Source organism: Lepisma saccharinum, chromosome 12 (assembly GCF_977018435.1).
Source record: "Lepisma saccharinum chromosome 12, izLepSacc3.1, whole genome shotgun sequence".
Classification (NCBI taxonomy): Eukaryota; Metazoa; Arthropoda; class Insecta; order Zygentoma; family Lepismatidae; genus Lepisma; species Lepisma saccharinum.
Window position 1 is genome coordinate 48,749,213 of NC_139240.1, and position 18,350 is coordinate 48,767,562.

The window sequence follows — 18,350 nt, forward strand, 5'->3', positions numbered from 1 at the left end:
CAACCTACAACAATTTCACCTGTATTGTGTGATATATGGTTCTGCACTAATATAATTGAACGTGCTCTTGCGATAATAGTTACACATTTCCGTCTTGCAACACACAACCTCGACTCGACACGATATGTGCATTTCCTTGCCCCTTTTCTGTATTTTTTTTCTATTTAGGATATATTACGTTGCCTTTTTGCCTCTTGGTTAATCCGTGGCGATGAGAATGATTGACCAATTGATAACATGGATGTGATGGGGCAAACATGCCTTAATCATGGTTCGAACTTAAGACCTCTGTCTTCAAAGCACGTTACAATCTGCCACGTGTGTCTTTTCATCTCCAGTCACCATTAATTTCAAGAGGTAGAAAACGACGTTACTCAAACAAATTGTATAAATAATTTTCATGACCATAAAGATTTGTTGCACTTGTTGAGAGAAATCCATACCCTCGTAATGTTATAAGTAAACGTCAACCTATTTGATGTCCCGGGAACTCTTCCTTGCACGGAAATCCCACTGGGTCCACAGGATTTACGACTGAACGCTTACTAAAGTAATAGAAATGTGCATCCCCATTTCCATTAATCGTTCACTCTTCGTATATTTTGAGGTCAGCTAATTCGGACATACGACCCTAAGACAGCTACACACTGCCAAAAAAACTGCAGTGTCAACAAAGTAATTACTGTATATTTATATATTTTATTTTTGGTAATGGAATATTTTTCCCTTCAGATTCTTATTTATGTTTGATTTGGTTTATTTTACTTCGCTTTTCTGCCACTTTTGGGTAAACGCGACGATGAGGATGAAATTGATGAAGGGGCAGTCACAATGAACACCGAACGAACACAATGCCAAGACGGTGTTTAAGCAAGCTGTGTTAACCACTCTACCACGGAGGCCGGAATCCTTTTTAGTTAGGAGAAATCGTTCCTTGACAGCGAACTAAGAACAGTTAATATGCGTCACGTCAGAGTTATAATATTTTAAATTTCTAACAATCAATTGGGATTTACTCTTAACCATTTTTTGGCTTACATAAAAACTTCCACACAGTTAAGATCGTTTACACTAAGGACAACAGCGTTAAAGTCAATGCTTTAAGGAATGATTAAGCACACTATGATTACAGCGCCTTGAATAACGTAGTGTGGAAAACGACCCAAGAAACTGGTTCCCCGAGACGACGACAAGTAGATGGCAGTGCGATCGACCCAGGTGCTAATTTTGTTATGAAAGTAATGCGGCTTAGTTAGTTTTTGGAATATATTGTGTAGATTTGTTTCTCTAGAAAGGCGGTAAGTGAATTGATGGAAACAGTTATATTTGTGGAGTGATTTGCAGTCACGAAATGACATTAATTTGGAAAGAAAAGTAAAATAAAATTAATAAATAAATAGCATTCGTAACACAAGAAGAAACATCGCAATGTGATTCCGGACGTCAGGTCTTGGATTGTGTATTAGAGTTTATTTTTCTATGTTATTAGAAGATAAATAGTATCCTGAGAGATATTTCATACCGAGGCGACAAACCACAAATGTCGCTTGAAATCAATGCAGCCTTTCGAACCGTAGGGACAAAAGCTCTGACTGCACCGTTTCCTCAAGGAGATTTTACACCAAAGCGACACGCGACAAACGATACGAGGATTTCACACCAAAGCGACACGGGTCATTCGGTCCAAGGCAACTTTCATACCGAAGTGACACATGTTGCTTGGAAGGGAGCCAATCAAGAGCAACATTTCACATCGTAGCGGCATGACGGGAAGCACAGGCCAGCGTTCGGTTGGTGAAATCCTCAAGCGATAAGTGTCGCGTGCCGCTTGTCGCTTTGGTGCGCAATCTCACTAAAGCAAGACACTCATTGCATCGCGTAAGCGCGAACAACAAACCACGGCAACATGTTGCAAGATATTGAGGAAATGGCCCAGTTTGAGCGACGCACAAGCGACAAAGCGACACGTGTTGCTTATCGTGTCGCCTATATCTGTAGTTGTAATGTGCGGTTTATCGTGTCGCCTATCTGTTGTTCGCAAGCAACGCTTGCTAATAGACTGAAGGCACCATGTCGCTTGTCACTTAGTTGGGAACTCCCCCTGTAGCGCGTCGCTTCGGTCTGAGCACCCTTCCTTTAAGGAGCTTTCCGACCGAAGTAACAAGTAGCACGCGAATACGCCTTATGAACGTGTCGTTTGCTGTTTGGACCCTCATGTGCAATGAATGATATTTTACAGTCTGGAAGTGTGTGTCACTAGTGTGACAGTGTGAACATCCCGTGTCGCTTGTCCCATTGGTTTGAAAGTTTCCTTACACTCATGTCGATGGCACTAAGAAAGTTTTGTGGGGTTCCCCTTGTCGTTTCATGGAATCATCATTATCATCATCGCCGCGCTTAGTTTAAAGCGGAAGAAAAGATACAGTAAATATCAAAAATACAAATGCTTCAGTGTGTATATCTTTAAAAGAAATGATGATGATAATAATAATGAACCTAATTCATACACAAAAATTTAGTTGCCAAGAGCATTCCACGCGTATTTTTTCTCCCGTATTATTAACGAAAGTATGACGATAACAGGACGTGGTCGACTGTCTAGAATGTTCGTTAATATCTTCGCGACCACTGTACCAAATATCATAGCAATTATCACATTCATAGAAATGCTTCATGCAAAAGAATCAGACGTTGCAGCGAAAACTCCATTTACTTCCATTATAAGCAGTCGAACACCAAGCACCGGGGTCAACACCAGCGCCTCTAGCGGATAATTTTCGAGTGGAACCATCCAGAGAGCGCAGAAGCATGCCGTTTTCCACACTACGTTATTCTAGGCGCTGTACTATGATGAAGGAAAATAATAATTCACATGACTATAGTGATGCATTACATCGGTGAAACAATAATTTTCGTTCAGGAGGAAATATTGAAAAACGCAGGGACACAATGACCAATTGATTTATTAATTTTACTTCGCTTTTCTTCCACTTCTCAGTAATCACATAGATAAGGATGAAAGGTGTATTAAGACGAAATTTGTGAAAGGCAAACACAAACGTAGAACACAGCCCAAACTTCACAGACCATTATACTGGCCTTGTGTCTAGACGCCTGATCCTCGTTAGTCTGCAAAATATACTCCATTGTCACAATGACGTAAGCATTCGCAAATTAATTTGTATATCATTCTCCCCCCTCCCCCTAAGAAATGTGAGCTAAACTAGTGCGCATTCTGTGATATGTTCATTACTTCTCAGGAACCACTCGCGGCCTTCAAGTAGTTTATCCTGAAAAAAAAACTGCGGGTTAGGATGTTAACAGATATTTCAGGGACAACGTCCAAAGAATACTGTCACAAACGCAGAATGCAAAACATTTCTATTTTCTCATTTCTACTACAACCCTGGAGAAAAAAAGCGGCTGGAGCGTGGTGCTGATCGTATCACCTCCAAAATGGCCGAGCTCGAGAATATGCGGTGCCCTACTACCACGTCCCCTAAATATGCCTTCATGGCACGTTGCTATACGCACGAGGAACTTTACCTATCCTTTACTACTACCAACTACTCATGCCAGGAATTTTGGTATTTTTTATACTTTTTTATTTGCCCATTGCTAACCTGGTTCATTCCCAGCTATAACAGCAATTAGTCGATGCAATAAAAATATGCCAAACTTAAAACAAAACAGGTGTTGGCGTGCGCTCGCGCGCGCGCGCGCACACACACACAGACACACGCAGAGAGAGGGGGGGGGGGTAGGAACACAAGAATCTTCCACAAACTGCCCAGATCATGCCTGACAAGACTCCAACAGAAAGCTTTCCGGAAACAAGTTTACGTGCACATAGGGTAGTGATGGCCTTGTCTGCAACTGCCTTCCCCCACTTTCTTATCCAATACAGGAGTAATGAAGTGTTTCCAACTACCTTCCAATCTAAGAGGAGGGAGACCTTTTTTTAAAGTTCGCCAGTGTACAATTCTCTGATAATGATGGTAGTTTTGTAACTATTATAATTATTATGCAACTTCACCTATATAATAACAACGGAAGCAGTGATTCAATAACGAAATGATTTCTTGAATTTTTGTGATAAAAAATGTGTGGGCCCCGTTACGTAAGGAAGTTTCTTATACTATAACGATGAAATGTTGCTAACTATCAGGTAAATACATTAATCACCCTAATAACCAATAAAAAGAATTGGACTGTGGCTGTTCCCCGAGAGTTGCACTGTGGAATACGGAGGACAAGCCGGTTTCCCGAGCGAGGAAAAATCATAAAAATACAGCTTTGGAGCCAATGAACGGATTCGATTGAAATTTCAGACAGCCCAGTATCAGATCCTGGTCGGCAAAATCCCAAAAACGCAACATGATAGGAGGTGAATTAAGGGAGATGTTAAAGAGCGAGAGTGGATGACAATAACTACAGACTCCCCACAATGGATCCGGCGAGAGGGTAGCCACCCTTCGAGGAGTCGCTGTAAATAGGTCAAGGAACTCAAATTACATGGGCAAAGATAGAAGGGTAGGATGCCACGGTTTGAGTACGATTTAACAAGGCTTAGACCGAGAGGGTATATCATAACGAACATTTGGAATAGCACATAAATAGACAAGCGGGGAAGCGGAAAACACAGTTCATCGTTCACAACCTCTCGAGAACCATCCGCGCTTAAAAGTACTCGCATCTTGTATCTAACCAATCAGTGTTGTGTTTAGTTCACCCGGGATTGTTTACAAACACGATGGAGTAGAGACCGGGAAAGAACCCATGTGGGGGCGTTCATCCCCTTGCCTCCCTCGAAGATGCTGAGATCCAGAAGTGTGAAGCCTTACCGTGTAGAAGCCATCTCATTCATCACGCCGCCAAGAGCATCAACATCTCCAAGAGGATTACATCAAACATATCCGGCAAAGGTAAGCCGAGTGAAAAGTGTAAATGGTGTAGCTTCGTTCGCCCCGTCGTAACTATAAACGCCCAATGAACTCGCATATTTACGTATAAATTACTAATTGACATTGCTTATTACGCTGATTAGATCGTACCAGCGATAATTTTACTATGTAAATCAGAGTAAAACTTTCAGTTATTCAATTGGACAAAGTACTTAACCTTCACATTGTCCGACACTATAAATTGTCGATGTAATTATATAACGGTGCTCCAATTCAACCTCAAAAAGTAACAATGGTAAATGTAATAACATTGAAATATAGCTGCATAAAGGAGTAGTGTTTTCGTCCACGCTTAAGCTCATACCTGAACATAAGATACCCGGAAGCGTATTTCACATGTGCACATTGAAATAGAGATTGGGGGCGTGATTTGTGTAGGAATTCTCCCTATTGGCTAGCAGACTGCCTCAATGATACAGGATAGAACACTGGCATTTATTTCATTGACTTGTGCGAACACTTTCTGTAAACCACAGACTACAAGCAGAACCATCTAGTGGGAGAAATACAACGCAATCGGATAGTAATCTAGACTCAAAAAGCCAATAGACTTTCTTATTGGAAATAAAAGAGGAAATAATTTTTAAAATGTTGCGTTGGATGAAAATTCTTATACAATTATTTAATATATTGGGTCATTTTCCGCTTTTCGTTAGATGCAAACAAGGAGCATTTTTAATTCTTACTTTAAAAATCTGTCAAAACCTTGAATACCGCCAAAACCTTATTTTCGACTATAGTATAAGCGCGCGGCTATTTGTTTTGTAAAAAGTTGTTACAAATCAGATATTACATACTGGAAACAATAACACAAGATGAAAAGAGAGGAGTTTCAAAAAGGAAAGGTAGATGGCAGCATAAGGTGAAAGAATATAAATAAATCGCTGGAGGATAAGTATGGACTTAGTGAAAGTGAACTACAATAGAAAGATGTAGAAAAGACCAAAGCAATGTATGAAAAGTAGAAAATAGATGGAAAACAAAAAAAAAAAGTGGTTTACATCATTCAACAAGTTCAAGCCTGTAGTCAATTGTTAGACACGCCATAGAAGTACTCAATAAAGAAAAAATAGACCAGCCAATCAGAAACTTCCCCATTACAAGCCACGCTCCCAATCTCTATTTCAATGTGCATATGTGAAATACGCTACCCGGAAATGAAAATGTGAATGTAAAAACAAGAAAAATGTAATCAATGCTACTGTTTTTAAACATCACCCGAAACTAAATTTGTATTAATTAATTATGTCTTTTGAAATGCCGAAGTATGAGTGAGAGAGTGAATGTAGGAATGAAAGGGGCATTAATGTAAGTGTTTTATGCATGTTCTCTTATCTAGCAATTATATCATATAAAGTAAACTAACCTTGTGTTGTGTAATTTTCAACTGTAACATCTATTCTACCCCTATACAATCTCCTCCAACTGATGGCACTTACCCTGGCACAAAAGGTAAATATTGTATTAATCATTACCTATTGTTTATTGGTTTCTTGTTTGTTTACATTACACATGTAATGTACCGCCGGAGCGTCGTCACACACACTAAGGTCGACGCAGTTAAAATACGTCATACGTAAGCTAGGGTTACGTCCAAATCTACTTTACGCTCAGATATGGCTTTGAGTTTTTGTTTCTTAAGTCCACTTTATGTACTGAAAGGCTGGAGCTACAGTTTAAAGTGGAATCCTAACCACTGTGCAATGTGTCTCCACCGGCTATCGAACCCGGGAATCCTTGATTACAAGGCGACGACGTTACCACTACGCCATCGGAGCGGCCGTTTTACAGAAAGGAACCAAATCACTGTGCAGACCTCCGGTACAGGGGCGCACCACCCCTCAAGGTCAATGACGGATTCCCCTCAAAATTAAGAACATTCCCCCCCCGCCCCTCTATGCCGAATTATTTACTCTTTTTTTTTTTTTGGTCAGACAAAATTGTACAAAAATATAATGCAGAAGAACCTACCACAAAGAAAACACAAGACATTGTTTACCACTGGCCGAGATGCCAACAATCGGATGGGGCATGACATTCGAAGACTTTTATTGCAGTTAAAATTAAAAGACTAAAGAAAGGTAAAAACACGGATCACTTTAATGCTTGCTAGCATCAAACGTACAACTGCTCAGGCTCATTGCCGTTGTTAGCGTACTGAACCTTATACTTAACAGTTTATCTGTTTGACTAACCTTGTACCAGAGGCGTCTCGTGAACGCATGCGGTGCATCCTGCGCATGCGTCAATTGTGGGAAAAAGGACAGCTTGTTCTGCGACGACATTCATGAGCATTTCTACATTCTAATTTCTTCATATAGGAGATGTATTTATTTTACACGAGAGCGCTGAACTAAGCTTATATTACATTTCTTGGATCTGAAGTAAATGAAAGTAATAATTATTTTCCCACAATTGATGCATGCGTCACTGCAGATCCAAGAAATGTAATATAAGCTTAGTTCAGCGCTCTCGTGTAAAATAAATACATCTCCTATATGAAGAAATTAGAATGTAGAAATGCTCATGAATTTCGTCGCAGAGCAAGCTGTCCTTTTTCTCACAATTGACGCATGCGCAGCATGCACCGCATGCGTTCACGAGACGCCTCTGCGTTGTATTAATGCGAACAGCACTCCCCCTTCCAATCCGATTCTAAAGACATAAGAGGTGGTGTTTCACATCAACTCCATCGCCGCGATCACCCACAGGTAAGTAAAAACCGTACATAATAACCATAACAAAAGATCAACAAGTCAATCGAATGAAACGATTCCCCCATTTTTGTGTGAAGTTGTATAGAATTGGTATCTAAACTATAAAATATTGTTCACCACGCAGGTGCATCATGAATTCCCCCTGTGGACGCCCCTGCTTCGGTGAGCGAACCTGGGACCTCTCAATTACAAGACAACAGCGTTACCTCTATGCCAATGGAAAGGTCCTTATTCAACAAAAGAACTTCCTACCTTCCTTTTCGCTACTTCGGGGAGGGGGGGGGGGCTAGGGATTAACCTGTCGGTTACTATGAAGGCACCACGTTATCATGAATTTACCAAAAATCGTGGAGATACCTGTAGTTGGGTCACTTGAGTAGTTATTGTTCTTGTCTCTGACCGACACTAAGGAAAGAGCAGTTGCAAGGACAAGGCCCCTTCCAGCTTGGGTTAGCCACTCGACTATTTACTCGAGCAATTTCCAAACGCTTCTCTGCCGCCTTTCAAATAATATTTATACATTCCCTACAATCCACCGTGGTTGTGCTATCTACCCAGAAACTACAATACAGAGATATTCTTCCAACTTCGTGCAATACAATCGCCACACGCCGATACAATATCGACGTTCCGAGGAAGATAACTTTAAGGCTCGACTCTTCCAGCAAATTCCTCAGGAGTGGTTCTCCGTATAAAGGTTTCCTGCCCTTCATCAGTAGGAATTTCTCAATAACGGAACCCCATCATTACAATATCCTGCGAGGCGACCAGCCTTCCTACCCTTAACTACCCCTAACCCCTCCCGCACCCCTTCCCCCTGCCGAGGTAGGGACGATAAAGTCCTTTGGTCATGCTTTTGCCTGCACCGGCTCACTAATGGACCCCGAAGGCTCCCAGTTTAAAGGGAAGCACTCAATCTCCGTTAAGGGGATGCGATTAGTGCAAAAAAGTACCGAGAGATGGCGGTAAGCGAGTAGATTTAACTTCGGCCCATCCTATCCCACCCTCTTTTCTCTCTCTGTCGGTGAAAGTGGAGCAGGATCGAGATTTTAATTCGTTGAAAGGAGAGGTTACTTCTCTGATTATAAACTGTGGTCGCTTTGAAAAATTTATTTAGATAAAAACTCGTATCCTTGACGAGGACTGCTGCTGAACAGCGGTTTCGTAATGAAAGTATTAATAATTCCAGCATTTCCTGCCAGAGGGCTCTCGTAGGACTGGGAGAGGGAAATTCAAAACGCCCTTCTCTTCGTCTAATAAGAAAATACAGATTAGGGCTATTTGGCATGAGTGGATTAAAGGGACGCACCCCGAAGGCATGTAGAGTTGACGTGTTGTATCCTTGCGGGTGACCTTGCTATTCTGGCAATGAAGTCAAACGTTTTGCAGATGAAGATGTTGTTGAACTTGTGGTGCGACTGTGGTTGGGACAGCAACCCAAAGACTGCTATGGAGCAGGTTTTGGAACACTGATAAAGCGATGGGAAAAGTCTTGAGAAGTACAAACAAAAATATGTACACTCAGCGGCAATAAAAATGGGATACTTAGATTCTGAAATACTAGTTTCCCTGCAGGGAGTTGTGTGTGTTGCCTACGGCCAGGCACGTATCCAGGAATTCCTTTCGGGGGGGGCTCAACACCATTTTTAAAGGGGTATAGTAAGAACCTCACAATTGTATGTTCAAGACCAGTGGTGGCAATTGGGTTCCAAAAAAGGGGGGGAGTGCGGAGGGCGGTGCAAGGAAAGTTTACTTTCTCTTGGGAGACCAGGCTTAACATTAAGAGGCCATAATGTTGAGGCAAGAAAATAAAAAATGGGGAGCAACTATGCCTTAAATCGTCGCCACTGTAAGGCTGTCATTTTAATCAGAACGTGAAATCAGAACGTTTTTTACCACTCGACTCCTCTGTTTCCATGCATTAACATTGTGTGCCGGAACTATCTCGGTACGTATGTTTGTCCATTTCTTCTCATCTGGCATAAAAACATCTATGGTGTCTTTGAGTGTTTTTACGAAGCTGTTACACATGCACGGGATGGACAATCCACTCGACAACGCGAGATTCAAACTGTGGGTTGCAAACTGGACGCAGACAGTTCTCGAGTATTTCTCTCTGATTCGAGCCTGAACACCACTAACTTGTCTTGTCCTCCCATGTTTGCAGCTCGTATAAAAGCCAAAACCCACCAAATTGTTCAGATTCAGACCTTAGCACTCACAAGTGTTCAAAAATGCCTGTCACAGCTTCCGCTGTCTTGTCATATATCGGCACGAAACAAAGGAAGTCTACTCGAATACAGGTGGATCACGAAACAATTAATGCACAGTGAAAACCCTTCCGTTCCCAACACATCTAATGTTTCGTTTCCCAATGTGATCAAATGCTTACTCATTTATCTCCAGTGACGAACCCAAGCGAGGGTTGGTGAGGTCATAACCCCATTTGACCCAGTATTTTTTTTTTTTTTTAAAAAAAAAGAGGAACGTCAAAGACAGGGAAAAAATGGCAAAATCAGGACTGACCACCAAAAATAGTATGCGTAACCCCTCTCCCTTCCGAAAATCCTGGGCACCCCTCTCTTTATCTCGGACACATTTTTTAAAAATCAACTCACCAGAAGTTTTTATCATTCTGTATTGGAGATTGAAGTAAGATGCGTTCTTCCTGCAGGTTTGGATATGATCCTTTAGGGTGCTGTCTGCCTTCACGCCTAACCTTAACAAGGCTCTAATTTTCCATCCTTGTGACTTGGATTTTCAAGACTTAGGAAGGTTTCAGACTGAAGGGACACGCAATACATGTCAATTGGAATGGGCCAATCAACAGCAACGTTTCACACCGTAGACACACAAAAGGCCGCACAAACCTAATTTCGACTTGTGAAATCCTCAGGCGACACGGTGTGAAGTCTCCCTTATTAGGCCACTGTCATTGTCACCTCGAAGTAGTAGCTCTTGTTGACCACAGAAAAAAATTATCCTCAACCGGTGGGAATGCTCCTCAGTTTTCTTCTCTTTCCTATATTTTCTGTGCTTGTTCACTATACAGGCAATACCTTACGATTTGATATACACAGGACATGTACTATGTAGACATTTTAACGAAAAATCGGTTGAAGTCAAGGATGGCTAGGTGGCTCAGTTGGTAGAGCCCTGATTTGGGTCCTGGTAGAGCCTGCAATTTCTGCCTAAAATGTCTACATATGCAACATCTTTCTTTCTCTTCTCGACATTCATAAAATTTTCGGCTGTCTCTTTATGGTAGTTAAGTGTTTGAATGTGTAGGCTTAAACAAAAGTTGTTTTTGTTTACCATGAAATTCTCGGACTGCATATACGAAATTTAGTTCTGGCAAAACTAAATCATCACTCAAAACTTTGATTTTCAGTTGATCTATGCAGCTTATTTCTGTTTTAATAAACCACTCCAATATCCGGTACTGCTGAAATATTCACTTTAGAGAGAGAGGCCTTGATCTCTTCGGCCCTCGAACCGAGCTAGCACTACTCTGAGGCTCCGGAAGTTCTGCTGTCGTCAATGTCTTCATTTTAGAATCACTATATCTTATAAAGCAACCAGAGGACGCTGACTGATATGATCACCAATCGACTGTATGAATTGTCTTACCTCTGAAATCCCATTAACCGATTCTTTGTACAGATCAACCGAAAAATTGAATCCGCGTATTTACGTATATCCCAATTATATTCTAGAACATTCCGCAGATATAACGATTCGTTAATATTGCCAGTAGTTTGCTCCTTCTCTCATTCAAGAACGTACCCTCTCCCGCCTTCCAGAGATTAGAAATTGCAACGAATCGCCCTACGTGTGGCGCTACCTTTGTTGTGCAGCTTCCAAATGCTGACAAGTCTCTACATAGTGCTCAAGTGCGCTGCGACAACACTGAAAGCGTAAGAAAAGTTTACGTGCAATATTATCAACACATTATTTTCACATTATTCAAGAAGCCAAAAACCTAATTTTATCTAACGTAAACTGAAAAATTTCCTGGGGAGAGGGTCGAGCCCCCTGTGCCCCATCTTGGATACGTGCTATTATCAATAACAGGATTACGGAACATTCTCCGTCTTGACTCGATAATTATTTATTTCCTTAAATTATTGTCACATTATTTTATTTCACACCACAAGAAAACCTCATTTTATCTAGTGTAAACCTAAAACTTTCGGGGGGGGGCTCGAGCCCCCTAAGCCCCCCCCTCTGGATACGTGCCTGCCTACGGCGATGAGTGGATTTTAATAACAAGCTTTCAATGACAGTTTTTACCACCGCCTTAGAGTTAGTGAACACACACAACACCTTGCAGAGCAGCCGGTATTTCAGGATCTAGGTGTCCCATTTGTATTGCCGGTGACTGTACATATTTTTTCGAATCCGAGAACGAGACAGGTATTTGTAATTCCAGACAAGACCGAGGATGTGCTAAGTCTGGTCTCGTCTAGCAACTATTCCTATATGATCGCGTAGGAGAAGCTTCTTCTGAGTAGCCAGACCTCACGGTTTATCATCTTTTCATGAAACCAACGTTCCTTTTTATGAAACTGAACCTAAGAGGATTATAGCCCCAGCTAACCCCACCTATACACGCTGCTTTGTAGGACTGTAGGTTTTAGAACATTAACTACCATAAAAAATTTAAACGACCCACTGAGCGTGTTTCACAAAAAAAAAAAAAAATCCTTGGAATCTCGTGTTTCTTCTATGAGATCACGTGATCTCTGTCTAAGCCGATTAAACAGTGCTTCGAAGCTGTTTGAAGTGAGAGAAGATACTGATATAGAAAATCCAGCGATCGCATTTTCGTATTTCTTCTCTAAGAGAATATTTCGAGCAGGTGGCACAGCCTATGCACTAAAATAAACCCAAGTAGGTACTACTGCTGTGTTGTAGTGACGCATTTAACAGTGTTGCCAACCCTGTCAGAACAATGTTTCCAAGTGTCTACTTTTTCGGTCTCGTGCCATCGCTCCATAATTGGACGTTGAATGCCACTAGTCTGTCTGAAATTAGAGTGCTCAGAAGGGGGTTGAGGGGCGGATATAACGTCGTTAACTATTATATATATATATTATATTTGGGGAAAGTATTTGCTGAAGCACTAATGAATAGAAAACAGTATTTATGTTTGGTTATGGAGACGCGTAGTCTCCAACTCTGAAATTCCACTTTCTCGCATTCCGTTCATATATTTGCAGATTACTATTTAAATTTACTCGGATATATTCTTTAAAGAATACTCATTTTTTGGAAGGAAGCTGGATGAAATCGGAAACATTTTACTTTCGTGACCTTCCTTTAACTCAGTGTTTTATTCTAGGCAAATATTATAACCATAAGGTAGCAACACTTATTGGTATAACCAAGCCTTCCTGGCTCTCAGGTTTGTGAGGTTATGTAGTAGATATGGAGATACTGCTTCCCGATCTCGGTCATAGTTGAGGTGATATGGTCAGCATCGCGTTCCAGCTGGATGAGCTGTAAATACAGGGGCATGAGCGGGAAAATATCAATTTCAAAAAAAAAAAATGTTTGGGTGCCTCGTAAAATAACGCATATAAACAAGCGTTGTGTGCTGTGTAAGCACGAATGATGTGCAAACTGACTTTGAATAAGTTTTCTGCGGACCACCCCGATGGCATAATGGTAACGTCGTAACCTTGTAATAAAGGGGTCCAGGGTTCGATACCCATGGAGGCACAGTGTTTCAGACACCAGTTTAAACTGTAGGCCCAGTTCCGATTAGCCTATCTGTGCATATAGTGGACTTAAACAATATGTGCCGAATCCTTTTATTCTTGACTCGAACACACAAATAGGACTTTCGTGTTGGAGTGGTTAGTACAGCTCGCTTCGACGCCTGGGATCTCGGGTTCGTTTACCAGCCTGGACATGAGTGTTCTTTGTATTCTTTCATAAATTTCATCATATCACCTCTCATATAATCATCGTCGTGATTAGCCTAAAGTAGAAGCAAAGCGAAGTAATATAACCTGATTCAATCTATCAAGAACTTTGGGTCCATTAAGTAATATTTCTCTAGTTCATTGCCTCGAAGTTATCGAAAATTTGAAATATCGATTGTTGACACCCTCTCGCGCGGGCCTCCCAGATGGCACAGTGGTAGCTTTGTCGCCTTGTAATCAAGGGGTCCCGGGTTCGATACTAGGTGGAGGCACATAGTGGTTCGGATCCCACTTTAAACTGTAGGTCCAGTCCCGGTTAGACTTACTGTGCACAAAGTGGACTTAACAAACACCCAACTCAAATCAAAAACGCCCTCTCGTGTTCAACTGCCACACAGAAACTTTCGATTCCTGGGTTGAAATATAGGCTTTTTTTGCATTTCCTTCATCTATTTGATCATCATTCATTCCCATCGCACGAAGAAGCAGCTCAAGTGTTCGTCTTTCTATGCCACGTGCTAATTGGCTATTATCCCCATTCTCAACCATTGATTGGTTAGTTCCTGTATGACCAGGATACACTCGATTATTCCAACTTACAACTGTTCGTTTTCGTTACACGATCTGCAGCAATACGATGGGATGAATAAATGGCGACTATTGGGTGAACGGTGCAGATTTCTTCCAGTGTAAGTTTGATATATCTCTCCCGTTCGCAAACTATACTCTGTCCCGGAAGTCTCGGGAGCAAGCGAACGAAAGCAAGTCCTCTGCGCAAATCGTGACTCGAGAGGGTTCGACCAATAAGTTTGTGAGAGGCGCTCTGCTTTGCTCCTCCTACTTCTTTCTCCCCTTCTTATGCGTGGCAGCTACCATTACTTTAAGCAGTCGTTCTTTCCGCCATCATTTCTTTCAGCTACCATTCATTTCAGCAGCCTTTCTTTCCGCTACCATTCCTTTCAGTAGCCTTTCTTTCCGCTACCATTCCATTCAGCAGCCTTTCTTTCCGCTACCATTCCTTTCAGCAGCCTTTCTTTCCGCTACCATTCCTTTCAGCAGCCTTTCTTTCCGCTACCATTCCTTTCAGTAGCCATTCTTTCCGCTACCATTCCTTTCAGCAGCCTTTATTTTCGCTACCATTCCTTTCAGCAGCCTTTCTTTCCGCTACCATTCATTTCAGCAGCCTTTCTTTCCGCTACCATTCATTTCAGCAGCCTTTCTTTCCGCTACCATTCATTTCAGCAGCCTTTCTTTCCGCTACCATTCCTTTCAGCAGCCTTTCTTTCCGCTACCATTCCTTTCAGCAGCCTTTCTTTCCGCTACCATTCCTTTCAGCAGCCTTTCTTTCCGCTACCATTCCTTTCAGCAGCCTTTCTTTCCGCTACCATTCCTTTCAGCAGCCTTTCTTTCCGCTACCATTCCTTTCAGCAGCCTTTCTTTCCGCTACCATTCCTTTCAGCAGCCTTTCTTTTCGCTACCATTCCTTTCAGCAGCCTTTCTTTCCGCTACCATTCCTTTCAGCAGCCTTTATTTTCGCTACCATTCATTTCAGCAGCCTTTCTTTCCGCTACCATTCATTTCAGCAGCCTTTCTTTCCGCTACCATTTCTTTCAGCAGCCTTTCTCTCCGCTACCATTTCTTTCAGCAGCCTTTCTCTCCGCTACCATTTCTTTCAGCAGCCGTTCTTTCAGCTACCATTCATTTCAGCAGCCGTTCTTTCCGCTACTATACGGTGTCCCACGAACGGCGCAACTGGGAATTAAGAGTGGCGTTACTTTATAACCGAAACCTGTACATACATAAGTCATACACCAAATGTTAGCCCTGTCCAAGTAGATATTTTTAAACATAGAAACAACAAACGGGGTGCAGTGTTGTTCATGCAGTGTTGCCAAATGTAAGTGAAAGTATAAATTTATTTTTCCACAAAGCATGGAAAATTGCATGTCAAACATTCGTACGGAAATTTGGACGTCAATTTCCACCTTGTTTAGGTGGACTATTTCGCCATCTATAGTTCAGAGAAGAAAACCGATCGTTTTCGCGTAAAGCCAATCCTGAAATGCCTCGTAAAGGCGTACCGGTCCAAATGGGTGTTTTAAAAAAAATATGAGGTACAGTGGCAACACTGTTGATGTTTGAAGTCAACAAAAGGTGTGTTTAGTGATGGTCTATGACATGGAAATACTGGAAACAGGAAAAAAAGAAAATGAAAATTACTATTAGCAAGCGTATTTCCTGCTACCATTCCTTTCAGCAGCTGTTCTTTCAGCTACCATTCCTTTCAGTAGCCTTTCATTCCGCTACCATTCCTTTCAGTAGCTTTTCTTTCAGCTACCATTCCTTTCAGTAGCCTTTCTTTCCGCTACCATTCCTTTCAGCAGCCATTCTTTCAGCTACCATTCCGTTCAGTAGCCGTTCTTTCCGCTACCATTCCGTCCAGTAGCCTTTCTTTCCGCTACCATTCCTTTCAGCAGCCGTTCTTTCAGCTACCATTCCTTTCAGCAACCTTTCTTTCCGCTACCATTCCTTTCAACAGCCTTTCTTTCCGCTACCATTCCTTTCAGCAGCCGTTCTTTCAGCTACCATTCCTTTCAGCATCCGTTCTTTCAGCTACCATTCCTTTCAGTAGGCGTTCTTTCCGCTACCATTCCTTTCAGTAGCCTTTCTTTCCGCTACCATTCCTTTCAGCAGCCGTTCTTTCCGCTACCATTCTTTTCAGTAGCCTTTCTTTCCGCTACCATTCCTTTCAGTAGCCTTTCTTTCCGCTACCATTCCTTTCAGCAGCCGTTCTTTCAGCTACCATTCCTTTCAGCAGCCGTTCTTTCAGCTGCAATTCCTACAGCAGCTGTTCTTTCAGCTACCATTCCTTTCAGCAGCCTTTCTTTCCGCTACCATTCCTTTCAGCAGCCGTTCTTTCAGCTACCATTCCTTTCAGCAGCCGTTCTTTCAGCTACCATTCCTTTCAGCAGCCGTTCTTTCAGCTACCATTCCTTTCAGTAGCCTTTCTTTCCGTTACCATTCCTTTCAGCAGCCTTTATTTTCGCTACCATTCCTTTCAGCAGCCTTTCTTTCCGCTACCATTCATTTCAGCAGCCTTTCTTTCCGCTACCATTCATTTCAGCAGCCTTTCTTTCCGCTACCATTCATTTCAGCAGCCTTTCTTTCCGCTACCATTCCTTTCAGCAGCCTTTCTTTCCGCTACCATTCCTTTCAGCAGCCTTTCTTTCCGCTACCATTCCTTTCAGCAGCCTTTCTTTCCGCTACCATTCCTTTCAGCAGCCTTTCTTTCCGCTACCATTCCTTTCAGCAGCCTTTCTTTCCGCTACCATTCCTTTCAGCAGCCTTTCTTTTCGCTACCATTCCTTTCAGCAGCCTTTCTTTCCCGTACCATTCCTTTCAGCAGCCTTTCTTTCCCCTACCATTCCATTCAGCAGCCTTTATTTTCGCTACCATTCATTTCAGCAGCCTTTCTTTCCGCTACCATTTCTTTCAGCAGCCTTTCTTTCCGCTACCATTTCTTTCAGCAGCCTTTCTTTCCGCTACCATTTCTTTCAGCAGCCTTTCTTTCCGCTACCATTTCTTTCAGCAACCTTTCTCTCCGCTACCATTTCTTTCAGCAGCCTTTCTCTCCGCTACCATTTCTTTCAGCAGCCGTTCTTTCAGCTACCATTCATTTCAGCAGCCGTTCTTTCCGCTACTATACGGTGTCCCACGAACGGCGCAACTGGGAATTAAGAGTGGCGTTACTTTATAACCGAAACCTGTACATACATAAGTCATACACCAAATGTTAGCCCTGTCCAAGTAGATATTTTTAAACATAGAAACAACAAACGGGGTGCAGTGTTGTTCATGCAGTGTTGCCAAATGTAAGTGAAAGTATAAATTTATTTTTCCACAAAGCATGGAAAATTGCATGTCAAACATTCGTACGGAAATTTGGACGTCAATTTCCACCTTGGGTAGGTGGACTATTTCGCCATCTATAGTTCAGAGAAGAAAACCGATCGTTTTCGCGTAAAGCCAATCCTGAAATGCCTCGTAAAGGCGTACCGGTCCAAATGGGTGTTTTAAAAAAAATATGAGGTACAGTGGCAACACTGTTGATGTTTGAAGTCAACAAAAGGTGTGTTTAGTGATGGTCTATGACATGGAAATACTGGAAACAGGAAAAAAAGAAAATGAAAATTACTATTAGCAAGCGTATTTCCTGCTACCATTCCTTTCAGCAGCTGTTCTTTCAGCTACCATTCCTTTCAGTAGCCTTTCATTCCGCTACCATTCCTTTCAGTAGCTTTTCTTTCAGCTACCATTCCTTTCAGTAGCCTTTCTTTCCGCTACCATTCCTTTCAGCAGCCATTCTTTCAGCTACCATTCCGTTCAGTAGCCGTTCTTTCCGCTACCATTCCGTCCAGTAGCCTTTCTTTCCGCTACCATTCCTTTCAGCAGCCGTTCTTTCAGCTACCATTCCTTTCAGCAACCTTTCTTTCCGCTACCATTCCTTTCAACAGCCTTTCTTTCTGCTACCATTCCTTTCAGCAGCCGTTCTTTCAGCTACCATTCCTTTCAGCATCCGTTCTTTCAGCTACCATTCCTATCAGCATCCGTTCTTTCCGCTACCATTCCTTTCAGTAGCTGTTCTTTCCGCTACCATTCCTTTCAGCAGCCGTTCTTTCCGCTACCATTCCTTTCAGTTGCCTTTCTTTCAGCTACCATTCCTTTCAGTAGCCTTTCTT

The 18,350-nt window shown here is 42.1% G+C and overlaps 1 protein-coding gene across 2 annotated transcripts in view; it reads left to right on the plus strand.

Annotated features, from left to right (window-relative positions):
- LOC145996048 (EGFR adapter protein-like) overlaps nt 1-18,350 on the plus strand; it is a 1,377,132-nt gene that overhangs the window by 75,552 nt on the left and 1,283,230 nt on the right. The gene's annotated exons all lie outside the window — the stretch shown is intronic.